At 34.0% G+C, this 17,578-nt stretch overlaps 1 long non-coding RNA gene and 1 pseudogene across 1 annotated transcript in view; one reads left to right on the top strand and one right to left on the bottom strand.

Moving 5' to 3' along the window:
- Positions 1-17,578, bottom strand: part of LOC137396171 (uncharacterized) — a 419,486-nt gene that overhangs the window by 181,525 nt on the left and 220,383 nt on the right. The gene's annotated exons all lie outside the window — the stretch shown is intronic.
- On the top strand, positions 3,366-10,913 carry LOC137396642 (uncharacterized; annotated as a pseudogene).

Here is a 17,578-nt window from a genome sequence, read left to right on the forward strand (position 1 = left end):
GGAGTTGACACCTGCAATGAATTGCAAATAAAAGCTCATAACAAACCATGAGTCAATTGTAAGAAAGAATTTAATGATTACCTGTCAGCCATTCTCATGAGCAAATCTACAGTGAATTTAAACAAACTGATTTACGTTGGTCAGGCCACTTCACATCTGTCCAAGCTGCTCATGTATGAATTATTTTATGATGACATACGAAAGGAATACCCTGATGCTCAAATGATGTAAACTGACACATACAGCTTTGTGCTATTCATCAAGACAAAATACTTTTTTAAGGAAATGCCGTTCGAAAAGTATGATACGAGCAACTACCCTAACAATCATCCATGTTGCCGTAAGAGAAACAAGAAATTGCTAGGCCTTCCAAATGATGGAGATGGTAGCAAACTGATAGCAGAGTTTTCAGCTTTACGAGCCAAGTCTCATTGCGTTGCAAGGGTAGGCTGGGATCTGACAAAGTAGAAATGTGTAAAAAAAGTGTATATCTAAAAAAACTAAGCATTGAGGCGTACAAACGGTGCCTGAATACCAGAGATCCAACTCAAATGTAGAAATGACAACTCTCCGATCACAACTGCATGAGATCTAGAAACGGACTTTAGAATAATAACTCTTCCCGTCTTTGATGACAAGCGCTATTACGCGGATGCGGTAAACAGCTTTGCTCATGAGCATTGTTGAATGAAACAAGCACTTATTGTCTCAAGTTACTGAGAAAGTCCGGGGCTCTGTGAAAGAGTAGCTTTAAAGGCTTTGTATAGTAAATCGGAGAGTCAACTCAAAGATGGAGTTGTTTGATCTCGTCAAACACCTTGTGTAAGACGAATATAAAAAGTCGACTGAAAGATACACGCTTTGAGGTAGATCCATACATAAGTATGAACTCGCCGGTTTGGGTGCAGATGGTGCAGGTTTTGGTCTTGGTGGTACAGGTTTTAGCAGTGCAACTTTGGGTTTCGGTGGTAGAGTTTTATTCCTACGCTGTCAAATGCTTGAGCTTTTTTATCGTTAAATCCATTTAAGCTTTGTCCAAAAGTGTTCAAGTTTAAGTCGGACGGTATCATTTACAAACATTTGGCTATAACATAATTTATTTGCCCAACAGTTTTAGTAAGGGCATCTTCAATGTTTAATATTGAATCTTGAAGAGATTGCCTTTACATGATCAAGTCATGGACCAGAACTAAAAACTCTGGTTAAGATTTGAAGGAGGAACCCGCTGGTCTAGCTTGCACCTGAGCTTTCAGTAAACAGTAGACGTAAGCTCTAATACTATCATTAAGTCTAACTATTCCGAGAGCGATGTAATAGACTTACTATGGTCGAGCCTTACCCTCTTGAAGTCAAACAGGTCCTGAGTTACCAAAACCATTTTATTAGCTACACTAAAATTCCACTCTGGAAACTGATATAAGTGCTCCCATGCACCTCCACTCGAATTCACATCCTTATCCATATTGTTTTTTACAGCTTGATGGATATTTAGGATACAATTTGTGGTTCATGCCTAGATCAGCCAATTGTGTGTCTTTACAATCTAATTTACTACCACCATCTAAAAGGGTAAATCTGGGACCTCTGACAGGTTGATCAATCTCTGAAATATCTTTAGCGGTTACTCTAAATTCAGTGATCATTTTGCAGTATTTGGTTTTATTGTAGGGATTTTTGTGCAGATAAAAGTCTCAATTTCTGGGATTTCTAATCTCCTTTGTGACAACATATTTTTATTATGGTACACTACGTGAAATTTTAAAATATTGCAAAGAGGTAGACCCTGTGTAAGCTGATCTTTACTCACACTGCACAAAGAAGTTGCGCAGTATTAGTAAAATTTATATTGCTGAAAGGAATCTAATGTGGGGTCATCATACCATGAATTGACATTATCAAAGCTTTTATTTTTACCGGTGCTGGTGAAATATCGACAAACTCTTTGACAAAGTTATACAATATTTTGTTATGTTCGTCTATCGCTACAAAACAGTTAAGATGTAAAGGTCCATGGGATAACTGCCAAATAGTTGTCCAGTCTTTATTAATATATGTTGAAAAATCGTCATGTCATTTATTGATTAATGATAAGTCATTTGACATTGTCATTTATTACCAAATGATATCTCTGACAATGAAAAAAATCAGTGGCATTGAGCTCGATCAGTCGGTGAATGCGACCGGTATTAGCCTCAAAACAATTACGTTATATTTATCTATTCGCACTTTGATTGAGGTGACAAGCTACACATACAACCGTCGGATGACTATTATTCAGTCGGAGGGATCACACATACGAGCAGCCCTGCTCCAAATTTCAAGGATTATTTAAGGTTCACCCAAACAATTTCAAAGGTTAGTAGGCCTACTGACACGATGATTACAGGTGGAATAGCCAAGCTGATAGAAAATGCATGTTTATATTTGACCCTATTGAGTCTGTATTTATAAACTGATTGAATAGAAACGTTTAAAAAGTTATGGAATGGTAAATGATCAAATCTCCTTTTGATTATTTCCAAACTGATGCAGAAGAGATACAACACTGATACAACACTGATATATACAGAACATGCCACCGAAAGGAAGTAAATCGTCTGCATCACCAGCGATTATCGAGGATGATGAGAAATTTAAGAAACTGGATTCAAAGCTAGATGTCATTATCTCTCAACTCAGTGAGTTCAATGTAAGAATTACATCGGTTGAACGCAAAACAGCAGAGTTTGAAGACACGTTCGAATACCTCAGTAAAGAAATTAGTGACCTAAGAGCTGAAGTTAAAGAGTTAAAACAATCTAAAGCCAATGTGGAGAAAAAGCTTGACTCTTTCGATAGTTTAAGCGGGAAGGTAGATGCTAGCGAGCAGGCATCCCGTGGCAAATGCATTGAATTGAATGGAATTCCACATTCTAAAGATGAGAATTTACTTGAAGGCTTCAAAAAGATTTTAAAAAATCTGAAATTAGACTACATAAACCCAATGTTAGACATTGACAACATGTACCGTATACGCCAGACTTCACGAGTGATAATTCGTTTTCTACACACCAGCAAAAGAGACAAGTTTTTCATCGATTATCGCAGGAACATTCAGGATACGTCTTCTCTTGGATTTTCAGATAAAGCAAAGATTTATATCAACGAAGTTCTTAACCGATCACAAAATGAACTCTTCTGGAAAACTAGAAACTTTAAAAAGGAACATAGTTATAGGTTTATATGGACTTTTAAGCAAAAAATCTACTTAAGGAAGACTCCGGATTCCGATGCTATCGAAATTTCATCTGAACAGGACTTAGACACACTGAAACTAATATAAATTTATGTTTATAATATAAGCATAGAAATGTAGATTTATGGATATGTACATAACATGCACTGATTATAATCTTGATAAACTTGATACTTTTTCACCTAACTCTTTGACTATTTTGAACGCTAATATTAGAAGTTTGCGGAGGAATTTTTCTCATCTTGAATCTATTGTGTAAAGCACTAGTAAACCAATTGATATAATATGTCTTACTGAAACTTTTATATATGATCATGAAATATCTTTCTATCACCTGAATGGTTATATATTTTTAGGCGTTCAACGTAAGACAAGAAGTGGTGGTGTCGGTGTCTACCTGCGCAGTGGCATTGCTGGTGGGTGGCTGGCGTCGCAGTTGAGTTGGCCGGAACGGAGGCTGTCACTTTCACTGTCGGAGGTGGGGTTGTTGGCATGTTTCAGACTGGTCTTACCATGACGGTAGTTTACAGGCAGCCCAGTGCTAGTATTGGTGACTTTTTGCATGACCTGGACAACTATCTTCAATCTATATCACCTTCATCTAATCATATTATGGTAGGAGATATTAACATAAATACTCTTGAAGAATGTCATACCTCTTCAGAATATTTAAATATTCTTTCCAACTATGCGTTTGTAAACGTGATAAATATTCCTACAAGAATAAATACGTGTCTGGACCATATAAACATTAATTTTCACAACCACATTATTGTGTCAGGCACGTTGTACACACCATTAAGTGATCATCTACCAACTTTCATTAACATTGATAGCCCTTCACGTTTCTTGAATGTTTTTGACAGTGCAAGCTTTTCATTCCGGGATTACAAAAAATTTAATGAGAACTCGTTTTTGAGAGATTTGGCAGACCTTGACTGGAACCATTTGTTAAACAACCAATTAACACTAGATGAAAAATATGATACCTTCTTACAAAGTTTGTTACATGTTTGTAATACTCATGCACCCAATAAATCTTTTAACTCGCAGTCACAGGTGAAACACCAAAAAAGAAAAGCTTGGATTACGACAGAGGTTTTAGACTTAATAAAAAGAAAAAATTATCTATATCGCAGAACATTAAATTCTCCGTTAAACATGAAATTAATAAATAAATACAAAAAAATTAGGAACAACCTAACAACAGCTCTACGGCTTTCTAAATCCAAATATTTTGAAGAGAAGCTTAAGGCTGCCTCTAATGCTAAACACTTATGGAATATTGTTAATCAGGAATTAGGAAAAAGCACTGTAACATCACCGGTGCCTAAATTAATTATTGACGATCGAAACCAGGTTTTAGAAGATGAAAAAGGTATTGCCGACCATTTCAACAGTTATTTTGTAAATGTTGGACCTAACTTAGCTAAAGCGTTTGGTAATACCTTTCAAGAAGAAAAAATACTATTGCACAGTAATCTGTCAAGTCCAGAGTTTCAATTTAAAAAAGTTGATAGCACCAAGGTGAAAGCATATTTGCAAGATTTAAATATAAAAAAAGCTACCGGCTTAGATAATATTCCAGCAAAGCTATTAAAGCTTGCTTGTTCCTCCATTTGCAATCCTTTGACAAAATTAATTAATGAATCTTTAGAAAATGGCCAAATCCCAAAAGCTCTTAAAATAGCTAAAGTAAAACCTTTATTTAAAAAAGGCTCAGTAAAGCTTTGTTCAAATTATCGGCTTATTTCAATACTGCCTGTCACAAGCAAAATACTGGAAAAGATCGTGAACACACAAATAATGCAATATTTAGAAAGTAATAATTTAATTCATGAAAACCAGTTTGGATTTCGGAAAAATAAAAACACTACACTAGCTCTTACTCAATTCACAAATCAAATTTTAAAAGCATTTAATGATGGGAAATCCGTACTTGGAGTCTATCTTGATTTTAGTAAAGCCTTTGATACCCTTGATCACCAAACTCTTTTATATAAGCTGAAACAGCTAAAGTTTAGTTCAAATTCTATTAAATGGGTGAAAAACTTTCTTTCTCAACGAAAGCAAGTCACCATTATTGGACAATCTGTCTCTGATGAACTAAGCATTACATGTGGTGTTCCCCAGGGATCCATACTTGGCCCTACACTTTTTTTAATTTATATTAACGATTTACCAAACATTTTAACAGTTTTTACTCCCATTTTGTATGCCGATGATACAAACTTATTTTTAGAATCCAAAGACTTAGATGAGCAAATTTCTGCAGTGAATAATGAACTGAATGAAATCCAAAAATGGTGTACTATGAACAAACTAACATTAAATGTAGACAAAACAAACTTTATGATATTAAAAAACAATCAAAATAAATATGAATTCCCGAGGAACGCTTTAACTTTGCATGGTAAAATTTTAAACCAAGTCGAAAGTGTAAAATTTCTGGGTGTTCACATTGATACAAATTTATCATGGAAGGTTCACATAGAAAAACTTTTTAATAGTGTTAGACCTTTGTTAGGACTCTTATATAAATGCTCAATATTTACCCCACAAAATTTTGGTTTTAATTTACAACGCATTTATTCATTCTAAATTCAGTTACTGTATTGAGGCTTGGGGGAACGCCCCAGGTAAATACTTAAACAAACTTCAACTTCTACAAAAACGAGTTCTCAGGATTTTACATAAAAAACCTAAATTAGAACACACCCGCCCACTTTTTCAAAAATCTTCAATACTGACTGTGAATAAACTCTATAAATTTCGAACTCTCATAGCGTCTCATCAATTATTCTACAGCCTTAAATCACATAGCATTCATCAATATCCCACTCGCTGCTCTTCCTTAAATCTAAAGCTACCTCCCTGTAAATCTGCTTCGGGTCATCGCAGAATGTCATACCAGCAGTCAGCACAATGGAACGCTCTGCCTGATGAACTGCGTAGGGTTGTGAGTATGCCCACTTTTAGACGTGCCCTCAAGCTGTACCTGTTGAGCGGTGAATAAATAGTTTCTGGCTGCTTGCTGTTAACTTGTGGCCCAGCGCCTTGACTAGCAGTGCTACTGCGCAGTTTGGGCCTCATCATTATTTCTTTTCTTTTTCTTTTTTTTCTGTTTTCATACTTTTTGATGAAATAAAACAAACAAACAAACACTGATACAACACTGATACAACACTGATACAACACTGATACAACACTGATACAACACTGATACAACACTGATACAACTGATACAACACCATTCTACCAACAATTAAAAATCCATGCTCATTGACGAGCTCAACAGTTTAAACGTGACAATATCGGATGAACGATGTAACGCTTATCTTGGCAAATTCATTGCTGAGATTGAGTCGTATAATATATAATAAATATATGGCAGTACATCAAAATCTGTGAATGTGCATCAAATCATGCTAAGGCGGGTAAGTGATCCTGATAGAAATTATTGTATCAGCTTGTTATTCCTCGAGGTGGAAATATTAAAGGTTGACTTGCAACAAAATTCACATTACAGTTATTACGTATCATAAGATTTACCATATCTTACTCTGTTGTGTTGTAGGTTCAAAATATATGGGAATGTGGTTAAAAGCTCTTAAAAGCACAAAACGAACATTTATTTGCAACCACACGAGACCGCCATAGTTTGGACTCGCTTTCCAAAACGGTTCAAATGAGTCGTAGTTGTTACATGATGTTTCCTGTTTACAATTTCATGCAACCTCATTTGTCGAAATATTTTCACCAATAAATTTCACACGTTCAATAAAACTATGTCAATGGTTGTTACGCGTCTATTTTATTTTCATTGTAATGCTGTCACTTTTAGCACTGATATCTTATAACTAGGGCAAACTTTTTATTGTCCTCAAAATTGGAAAAATTGACTTTAGGCTATTGTTTTAGGAAATTGGCTTTATTGACTTTAAATTTAAAATGCATAATTTTTAATTAATTAACAAATCCAGCTGTCGAAATGTAGTTTGAAAACATAACATTAATACAGGTAGCTACATATTGGATGCATTGTAGTATACTGCCAAGTAATTAGAAATGTTTTCTGGTTTGAACCTTCTCTCTTTGGCCAGAAGCTTTCCTAGCATGGAAAAGCTCCTTTCTACAGATGCGGGAGGGTTGACAGTTTTGCAACAGGCTGTATAGTAACAGAGATATATCTTCCCTTGACATAGCCATTTTGCTGAAAATGTCATTTTCTTTCCCGCCAAATTTCCATTAGGAAAAGGGAATACCCAATTATCTTAGTAAGGAAAATTTCTGAGTTGCCAGTGTTCATAAGGAGTAAAAATTGACTCGAAGAAAATACAAATTGAACTAAAAGATAAAAATTGGCAATTTATTGACCTTATTACTTGACAATTAATGTACCTACAGTGCTCATACATGGTATTTTTGCGTTTTAGAGTGATCCAAACATGTAAAAAAATTGACTTTCTTGATAAAAGTTAGCTTTACTTATAACTTACCGTAATAAAGTCTTTAAAACTTTTGAAACTTAGTTCGAAGGATTACATATCATTGTCTGATAATTATGACGAGCGTGTTGGTCACTTGCAATAATCGAAAAATGCTGCAGAACTTATTTGCGAAGTACTGGGTCACATGATCAGATTACGACTAGACAATTAGATAATTCTGAAACAAAAATGTGAAGTAGCGAGCATCCATATTTGATACGCGGGTCTTCGGTAAAACCTGAAATGTTTGTCAAAAACTAGTGCTATGATAAGTTTTATATTGTGCTTTTTATTGGCCTTTCAACTCACGTGAGAACATCACATGACAAATCAATAATCTAATTGTAATGAATGCGTCAGAAAAATAAAGATATTCCAATCCTCTGTGGCTTTTCGTTTTTGAGCTTTTCAGATCTTGTAATCACATTTTCTACATATTTAGCACCTACAACACAACATAGTAAGACATGGTAAATCTTTTGATACCAAATAACTGTAATGTGAATTTTGTTGCAAGTCAACTTTTAAAGATACTATTCTTTACTGGCCGTACTCATTCGTAGTGGGGCTGGATGTACAATTTTTTAAGGATGAATCCAAGATTTTCACAAAGTCCAGAGTGTAAACTAACGAACTACATGGGAACAATTTTCAGGCTGAGAGAATTGTGACATGTATCGTATTCAGTGTTGATATAAAAGAGCGTATAGTATTTTATGAAATATAATAAAGTGCTAGTACTGCGACTATGGTAGTAGGAGCCGTCGTAAACCCTTTAGCGCTTGCTGGTGGAAACATCTTTTTTCAAAGAGAGATAAAAATGGAGCTCAAGAAGAAACAAAGAGACGTAATGCAACGCTAAAAAAGCTTAACGCTGAACAAGCGGACTAAAACATCAAACGAGCCAAAAATCAAGATTCGCTCAACGAGCAAAATGCTTTAAAACCGGAAACTACCGATGAAATATACCCGATAAATTCGGCCCTGGATACTTATGAAATGCTTTTTGGTAAAAAGTCTACACCACCAACCATTTTTGTAACAATCTTTGTAAAATTCTTTGCAGCATTCTTTGCGCTAATGCAAAAATCTGGCTAAAAATATTTTATGGTGTCATGAGAGATTTATCTATGCTTATCTATTTCATACCCTGTCAAACTTAATGCTGCCTTGATAGTACAAGTAGTTTTTGAGATATTCCACGGTGTTTTCCATCATGTACCAAAATGCTTGTACAGCGCTGGAAGTGTTTAGATATCTGTCAAAAAACTACATGGTCAAGTCTTTCAAGTTTTTTAGATAATTTTGCAAGTATCACTTTCGATAATATTTTTGAGATTGGTAGATTAAGGAACAAGAATTTTTGTTGCATCAAAATCCAAGACATTTGCTACAGCTTCGAATGTGGCCGGTAAAATTTCTCCAGCGGTTATTCCACCACTAATGCCTAAAATTAGGTAGCAATTCTTTAGCATCTTTGCCGTATTATTTGCAAGGTCTCTTTTTAAATCACTTTTTAAGCCATTTTGTGCATCTGTCACGTGAGAAAAATAAGAATAACTATAAAATGTAATAAATAATATAATATAATATATTTAAATTATATAAATATATTTATTTTGTTGATATAATGTATTTCCAAATTACTCGTAGTGTGGTGCAAAGCTACAGCTTTGTCACTGGAGAAAAATTAATAATATTTTATAAATATGTATAATATACATATTTATAAAATATTATTAATTATTAAATAATTATATTATAATTATTTAAAGTAAATGAAAGTCTCAACATTTAATGAAATGTAACTTATAAATGCATTCGTGTTTTTGTGTGGTTCTATATAATGTTGTGTAAGGTAGCACTCCTGACTGATTTTCTCACGTAACAAATAAATTTTTCAAACTGGCAAAATGACTCTTCCTGCCAGGCAAAGAAATGTTCTCTATATCAATCAACTGTCAAATCAATCCTGCGAGTTTGTGTATGATCTAATACCGTATTCGCAATTCTGACACAAGCTGTCTTATCCTGAATATTTTATACTCATCTGCCAGCTCTGTAGTTGTCTTTCCTCACTCGGGCACCGATATATGTTCAACCGTAGAATAAGTGTTACCTACTGTTGTTTTATCAGTATATAGCCTCTCTCGGGCGTCAATTTCAAATGGTGGTTGCAAACTCAAATATTGTTGTCGTATCAATAATAGATTGGCCTATCTCAGGCTTCGATATAAAGTATATTTATCAATAACAAGCCTCACTTGGGCATAAAACAAATGAAGAAAATCGTTTAAATAATTCGTAATATAATAAATGTATATCTCGTCAAAATGAGCAATAAAAGAGTTTCCTCAGAAACGTACAAGTATTATCGTATATTCGGCCAAATGGCTTTATCTCCTCGAGGTAAAACAGTAGTAAAAAGGGGTATACAATTTCACCCATTTTGCCTCCCTGGCTTGCTCTCTCTCTGGCCTGTCCTGGTCTATCCTCTCTCTCTCCCCTCTCTCTCTCCGATTTAATCACTCTCAGAGTGTTCTTATATACAAGCTGTCTGAGAATAACAATTTTTAGTTGGCTCCTATTCAACATTTTGCAAACTGTGCAATTGCTGACTAAGCATATCGCAACGGATTAGCTTTGGTGGAGCGTCTGAGCTCATCTTTCTGGGAAACCCATGATGTTTTAAAAACTTAGCCAATTTTTGGAGTGTGGAATTTATAAAAGTGTATCTATCTCTTTTGTTTTTAGCTTTAAAAATCTAGAAAAACTTTGGAGTATGTATTTTGCTCCATTCTTTTTATTACTATAAATTTCATATTTAAAAAAAAAATTATTTTAGCTGTGAAAATTAGTAAAGCTTTTTTTTGAGGCTCTGCTTACTGCTAGAAGCCAGCTCCTTGGGAAATTCCATGATTATATGGACTCCCATGGAGATATAGTTGAAAGGACTGTTTTTCATGAGTTTGATAGTTACTGAGGACTGCTTTGAAGTTGCTCATGTATAATAAAACTAAAATTAGCATAAAGCATTAAGTTTAAAACATAAAAAAAACATAAAATACAAAGATTAAAGTGTAAGCTCAAGCCATGAAGTTATTGTTTATGTAACGTACTCAATATTTTTATTGTAGCTCGGGGATGTACGCATGGAGGCTCTCTTCTACTCTGTTGGCTCTCTATAGGACTGGATGGCTTCTCAGCTCTCACGTCTCTATTTCCGATGTTTATGCAATATTTTGATGAGCTGTGTTGAAACTGAATTGGCATATAAATAAATGTATATATTATGGTGAGATAAAGTGATTTGTGATTTTCCTGTCCAGCTAGCATCTGACATTTTGGGGAGGTCTGTTTATTGCGATAAAATGAATAGGTGATTAAATTTCCTTTCTGCGTGTATTGTTGTCTTCATAGGTCATAGCAGTTGCTGGTTTCGTTGGCAAAATAGGTTCTCCCGGTTTTTATTCCAGAACTGACATCTGACATACACCACCAGCCACAAGTGAGCACCTCCCTGTGCTTGAAAAATTTACTCCTGCATATATTTTGACAATTCATCAGCAGACATATACACTATGTTGACGATGACATGCATATCTAGCCATAATCCATAAAGGTGGAATTGTTTGTCCAAGTCCATATCATCTGTTGGTAATTGCTTCTCTTATCATATTTTATTTGATCTTATTGTTAACTATTATGTCAGAGGTGTATTGCTTCAGTCTTTTGTCATTCATCTGTTTTCTTCATGTTCCAATCAGCCTTCTTTTGTAGATGAACTTGTTGAACCAACAGAATGGCAGTCAAATCCGGTAACATAAATCAGGAGCTAGCAAACGCTCTATTGTAGTTATCCTCCATGTTCATCAAGTTCTAATAATCACATGGTCCTTGTTTCTTAGGTCTTCAGAAAAGTAAATGAGAAGGGATCGTTTTCAATGGTTCTCTAGATAGCTACAAAAAACTAAACAAACAACAAAAGTAAAAACAATCAATTGCAATTATATGTATACACCAAACTTTTATACACATATATAAGCTAAACTTTATAGTTACGCAATATATAAGTATCTTTTGTAAGTTCGTTTAAAATAAAAGATAAAAAAAATTGTTAGTCCAAAACACAATTCATTAGCACGCTTCATGGTTCGTAAGTCATAAATAACTAATAATGAAATAGTATGTGTAAGTCGGTCTTGTTGCCTAAGTCAATTTGGTGTTGTACAGTCGATACAAGATATAGTATCATGTCTATTGCTAACGAGTAGTAACAAGGCTACGGATAAGTATTGATGGATCTTTACATACATAGTAGTCAGCTGCTACGTCTTTATTCCTCGTCTTTGTAATATATATAAATAGTCAGGCATCATATCCTGTTTCGCTCTACTTTTCAATTTGTATATGCCGTAATCATCTCTCTCATATGTATCTGCATCCTGCTTCTGTCCGAAGTGGTATCCATCATATTCTGATAGTGAGTAAGGGGGTAGTAATCTGGTTCACCGTCATTATTAGCAAAAGTTTCAGTGATTTTAAACAAATCCTTGTTGTATAGTCATGGATTGTCGTAGCGCGTCGAGTTATCATTCGGTGTAGGCCAGCACTGTTCGTCCCAGTCCTCTAGTCGTCACATTCGTCACAATTACAGCTATAATCTGTAGAGGTCATTTCATCTGCGAGTTTGTTGAGGTTTTTGTCGCTAGGAAAATCTTTACACGTCGGTGTGAACTCTTCTCTATCTAGCCTTAATCATTGAATGGGTACTTGTTTTGGCTCTGCTTACGGATCGTTACATGGAGCTATGCCTGCAATTCCGTTACTCAATGTCACAATTATGTATGGATTACTATAATGGCTTGTCAGAGCTGCGTTGCTATTCCTCGCAAGTTTTGATCTAAATAGATAGCAACGACCTCCAATTCTGAATCGTATGTCTCTGTCTTTTCTATCATAAAATTGCTTGTACTGTATACTCATTTTACTTGTCATGTGCTCTGGCTAGTCCTTCGTCGATTATTTTCATTAACTCTTCTTCATAGTGGTCCATTGTAGCTGTTGGTGTGTTCAGGCTATTTGTGTTGATGCCTAAATCACTTTTATTTCCACTCTGCATGGTTTTTATTTTATCATAGTTCGAGTTTGCTTCATCGTTTGTAACCCATTCTACCATTTGTGTTAGCTCCTGGTCTTCTTTGCGTGTAGTTTGTTTGGGTTATTCATGTCCTCGTTTGGTTCAGCGGGTTTATTTTGTACTCTCTTTGATATATCTGGTAAATCCTTGATATTAGTTTCTCTTTCTTGCATGTCTTTCATATCTGTGAATGTGTCGTTTTCTTGTCCTAGGCTATCTTGCAGCACTTTTGTAGCTGTGTCCGTAGAGGTCTTTTTTCCAAGAGTTTAGTGTGGTGTTTTCCTGTATTAATTGTGTTCATTTCATCTAGAGCAGTTGCTCGTAGCGTATGTTCCTCATGTCGTTGATTATAATTTTGTGTAGCTTGCATTCTATCCTGTCGCCATAGTCTGTTGCTCCTTCTGTTGTAATTGTTGTTGTTGTGGTATTTGTGGTCGTTTCAGTCCCAGTTTGGTCTTCTATTGTAGTTGTATGAATTATTGTTGAAATTTCTGCGGTGAGTTTGTGCTGATCTCCAATTGTCACTGTTGTTGCGTGGGAGTTGTCTATCCCTGTCAGAATTTTGTCTTCAGTTTGATTGAGGATTGTTATAATTTCTACTGTATACATTCGGTTGGTGTCCTTGGTCATTCCATCTCTTGTAGTCATTACCTCTTTCTCTGTTCATGTTAAGCAGCTCAGCTTGCCTCATTTCCAAGTTATTCAGGCTTCTCTCCATTGCTTCAAGCTCTTCTTTTTTGTCCTTGCTAATTGTACTCACTGTGTCTTGCATGCTGTCCTTCAGTAATATCAGAATTTTTTTTACATTTGCTGTGCTGCCTTGAATGCTTGTGCTGCTGTTTTAATACTAGGATTATTCAGTAGTCCTGTTTTATAGTTTAGTGGAAAACCTTGCACAAATGAAGCTAGAATAATTTGATCTAGGGCATATTTGGCCATAGTAAGAAAGAGTCTCCTGGCTATTGATGTAATGCTCTCATAAAACTTTCCAACACTTTCTGATTCTTGCTTAGTTCTTGTCTTCAGGTCAACTGATGTGGCCACTCCATCTGCTGCATTGAATTCCTCTCCTAGTAGTTTTATGCGTTTGTTGTAGTCGTCTCCTAGATCTGGCTAAATACCTTACCAATTGCAATAAGTGACCAATTATAATATGTGACCAGTTATAATAAGTGATCAATTATTATATGTGACCAACTATAATATGTGACCGTTTATAATATGTGACCAATTATAATATGTGACCGTTTATAATATTTGACCAATTATAATATGTGACGAAATAAAATGACTGATCAACCATAATCTGTTATCAAGTATAACTGATTCTTTCCAATAGCAATGTCAGATAGCAACTTTAACTGCTGTCATAGGCTATTTTCCAATCGGTGTCAGCTAAATGTATAATAATTGCTTTAATATTTCTTTAATTGTTTCCATAAAACTCAGAGATGCAAACCAGTGAGCCAAACATGCAATCATTGTCACTTTGTAAAGGGTCATAGTCTAGACTAAATAGTTCACTAGATAATGTAATGTCAAGCTATAGTTGTTGCCATCTAGCTGTTTATAACCAGCTTGTGAGTTTGACAGGTTCATAACCACAAAAGAGAACCATATAATGTTAAATACTGCTGGTACTGCGGGGAAAAAGGAAACTTTCAACTCGACTGACATGATGTAATAATGACAAGCATCGCTATGACATAATTCTTTTTTGCGTTTGAAGAGAACTGACATGATTAAAGCAAGTTCAAATATAGAAATAAAATATTCATGACCATAATTTTTCTTCAAACACTTTTTTTGTAAATGGTCAATTCATTAGTCTGATCTTATGTATATTTTCTTTCAGAGATTCTTGTGTACCTTTCATAGAGATTCATTCCGTCAATTTTCATAGATAATCCTTGTGTATATTTCATAGAGATTCATTCCGTCAATTTTAATAAATAATGCTTGTTTATATTTTCATCGAGATTTCATGTGTATATTTTTTATAAAGATTGCTTGTGTATACTGTCTTGGAGATTCATTGAGTATATTTTCAAGGAGTTTTTTGTGTGTACTTTCGTAGTATTTTTGTAAATTTTAGATTTCTATAGCGATTCAATGTGTATACTTTCAGTGAGGACTTTTGTGTATATTTTTATAGATATTATTTGTGCATATTTTCATAGAAGTTCCTCGATTATATTTTCTTGGATATTCCTCTTGTATATTTCCATAGCGGACCAATCCGTATATTTTTATTGAGGGTCATTGTGTATATTTTCATAGACATTCTGTTGTGTGTATTTTCATGGAGATTCTTTGTGTATATTTTGATAAAGATTCTTGGTAAATAATTTCATAGAGTTTACCTGTGTGTATTTTCAAAGAGTTTCATTGAGTATAATTCTATATAGATTGTTTGCATATATTTCTATAGAGGATTGCTATGTATATTTCCACAGATATTCTTCACTCATATTTTTTATAGAGGACCACAGAGTATACTTCTATAAAGGTTTCTTGTCTATATTTTCATACACATTCCTTGAGTATATTTTCATAGCAGATCATTGTGCGTAATTTTACAGAGAACAATTGTATATAGTTCCATAAAGGTTTCAAGTGTATGTTTCTATAGTTTCCTTGTGTATATTTTTATATAAGTTATTTGTAGGTATTTTAGAAAGAGATTTTGTATGTGTACTTTCATAGCAAATTCTGGTGTATATTTTCTTAGAATTCCCGTCTGTATAATCTTATATAGGTTTGATTTGTATATTTCTATAGAAGATGGCTATGTATGTTTCTATGAATATTCCTCATGTATACTTTCATAGAGTACAGTTGTTTTTGTTTTCATAGAAGTTCCTTGTGTATATTTTGATAGAGATTTTTTGTATATGTTTTCATGGACATTCCTTGTGTGTAATTTCATAGACATTCCCTGTGTAAACTTTTATAAAAGTTTCTTAGTATATTTTCATAGATTTTCCTTGAGTATAAGGACATATATATTCTGTGTGTATATTTTCTTAGAATTCTCTTTTGTATAACTTTATAGAGACATCTGTTTATTGTGTACACTTTTAAATTGATTCATTATAAATATATTTACTGAGATTCCTTGCGTATAATTTCACAGAGGTTGTTTGTGAATACTTTTGAGAATATTTCATAGATATCCTTGAGAGAGATTCCTTTGGAGACCTGTATTTCCTGTCTTAAATTTAGTCATACCATGGCATTTTTAGGAGCAAATACTGTGCGAATGGCCATGCTTCAGACACACTACTTTGAATGTTATTTATGATTTCATCTGTAAGCTTTTTGTTCCTGTAATCAGGATGATGAATTGGCGGTTTTATCATGGCTGTTTCCTCATTTTACAAATTAGTTATATTCTACCATGGCTGTTTACTGTCATTTTAATCGGTTTGTTAGTTTGACAGGTTTGACAACCACAAAAGAAGACCACAAAATATGAAATACCGCTGGTACCACAAGAAATAAAAAAAACTTTCAACACAACTGGCATGGCGCAGTAATGACACAAAATCGCTATGACAGAAATCTATTTTTGTGTTTGAAAATAACTGAAATGGTTAAATTAAGTTCATATTAGAAATAAAATGATTCATGACCATGATTTATCATCTTAAAGAGATTAATAAACCTTTTAAAATCATTAGTCCGATCTTGTTGTTATCTTCATATATCTTTTCTTGTTTAAGTTATATAGAAATTCCTTTCATATATTTTTATGGAGAGCCATTGTGTATGTTTTATAGAGATTCCTTGCGTACATTGACATAGAAATACATTGTGTATATTTTCATATATATATGTGCTTTTTGTATATTCCATAGGTATACCTTGTGTATATTTTCATAGATAATTTTTGTTTCAAATAAAATATTTGACATAAGATGCAACCATGCAGAAAGTAGCCTTACATTTATGAAAAAGGGAATTGTGGAGTTTACTTTAAGCAAGCCCAGAACTAATACTGCTCAGGTTTTATGTCATGTACATTTATTAGGGTTGTCTAGATGTTTATCACCAAATTTGACAAGAAAAGACTCATTGCTGCCATTTTGAAAAAACAGAGATTAACATTACAACCTTTGAAACAAAATTTTGAATAAGTTAATATTCTTAATATTCTTATATAATTCTTAATATAATAATCATCCTAAATATATGTTTAAATGTTATTGCATTGTTATTGTATTAAACCAACATTTGAATTATAGTATCTGTTATTCTTTTCAATGTCATGGGTTAAAGTTAACCTGGATGTTTGACAACTGTCTTAGCCAATTATTACTTTAAACCAAATTATTCAAGTATTAAGGTTGAACTTATCATCAGAGCCGTAACAAATAAACTGCTTGATGTTATTGGGTGATATTGATTGTTAGTGTGAAGCTCACATTTCGGTTCATAAACAAGTTAGCCACAGTCATTAGCAGGTCGCTGCCAATTGAGAGATGTAACCAGGAATAATCTGACTAGCTACTAATCTGGTAAAATTCTAAAATAAGATTTGCATACAGTGCCTGTTTATGTATTTAAGAAAGTTTAACAAAGGCTAACATTAGTGCAATAGTAAAGAGTTTTCGATAAAAAGTAGTACATTAGCCATACAATGTTTGCTTTTGTATTATGATTATTGGCTAAGATTATTGACAACTTATGAAATTGTGCAGGAGATCATCC

This window comes from Watersipora subatra, chromosome 5 (assembly GCF_963576615.1).
Source record: "Watersipora subatra chromosome 5, tzWatSuba1.1, whole genome shotgun sequence".
Lineage (NCBI taxonomy): Eukaryota > Metazoa > Bryozoa > Gymnolaemata > Cheilostomatida > Watersiporidae > Watersipora > Watersipora subatra.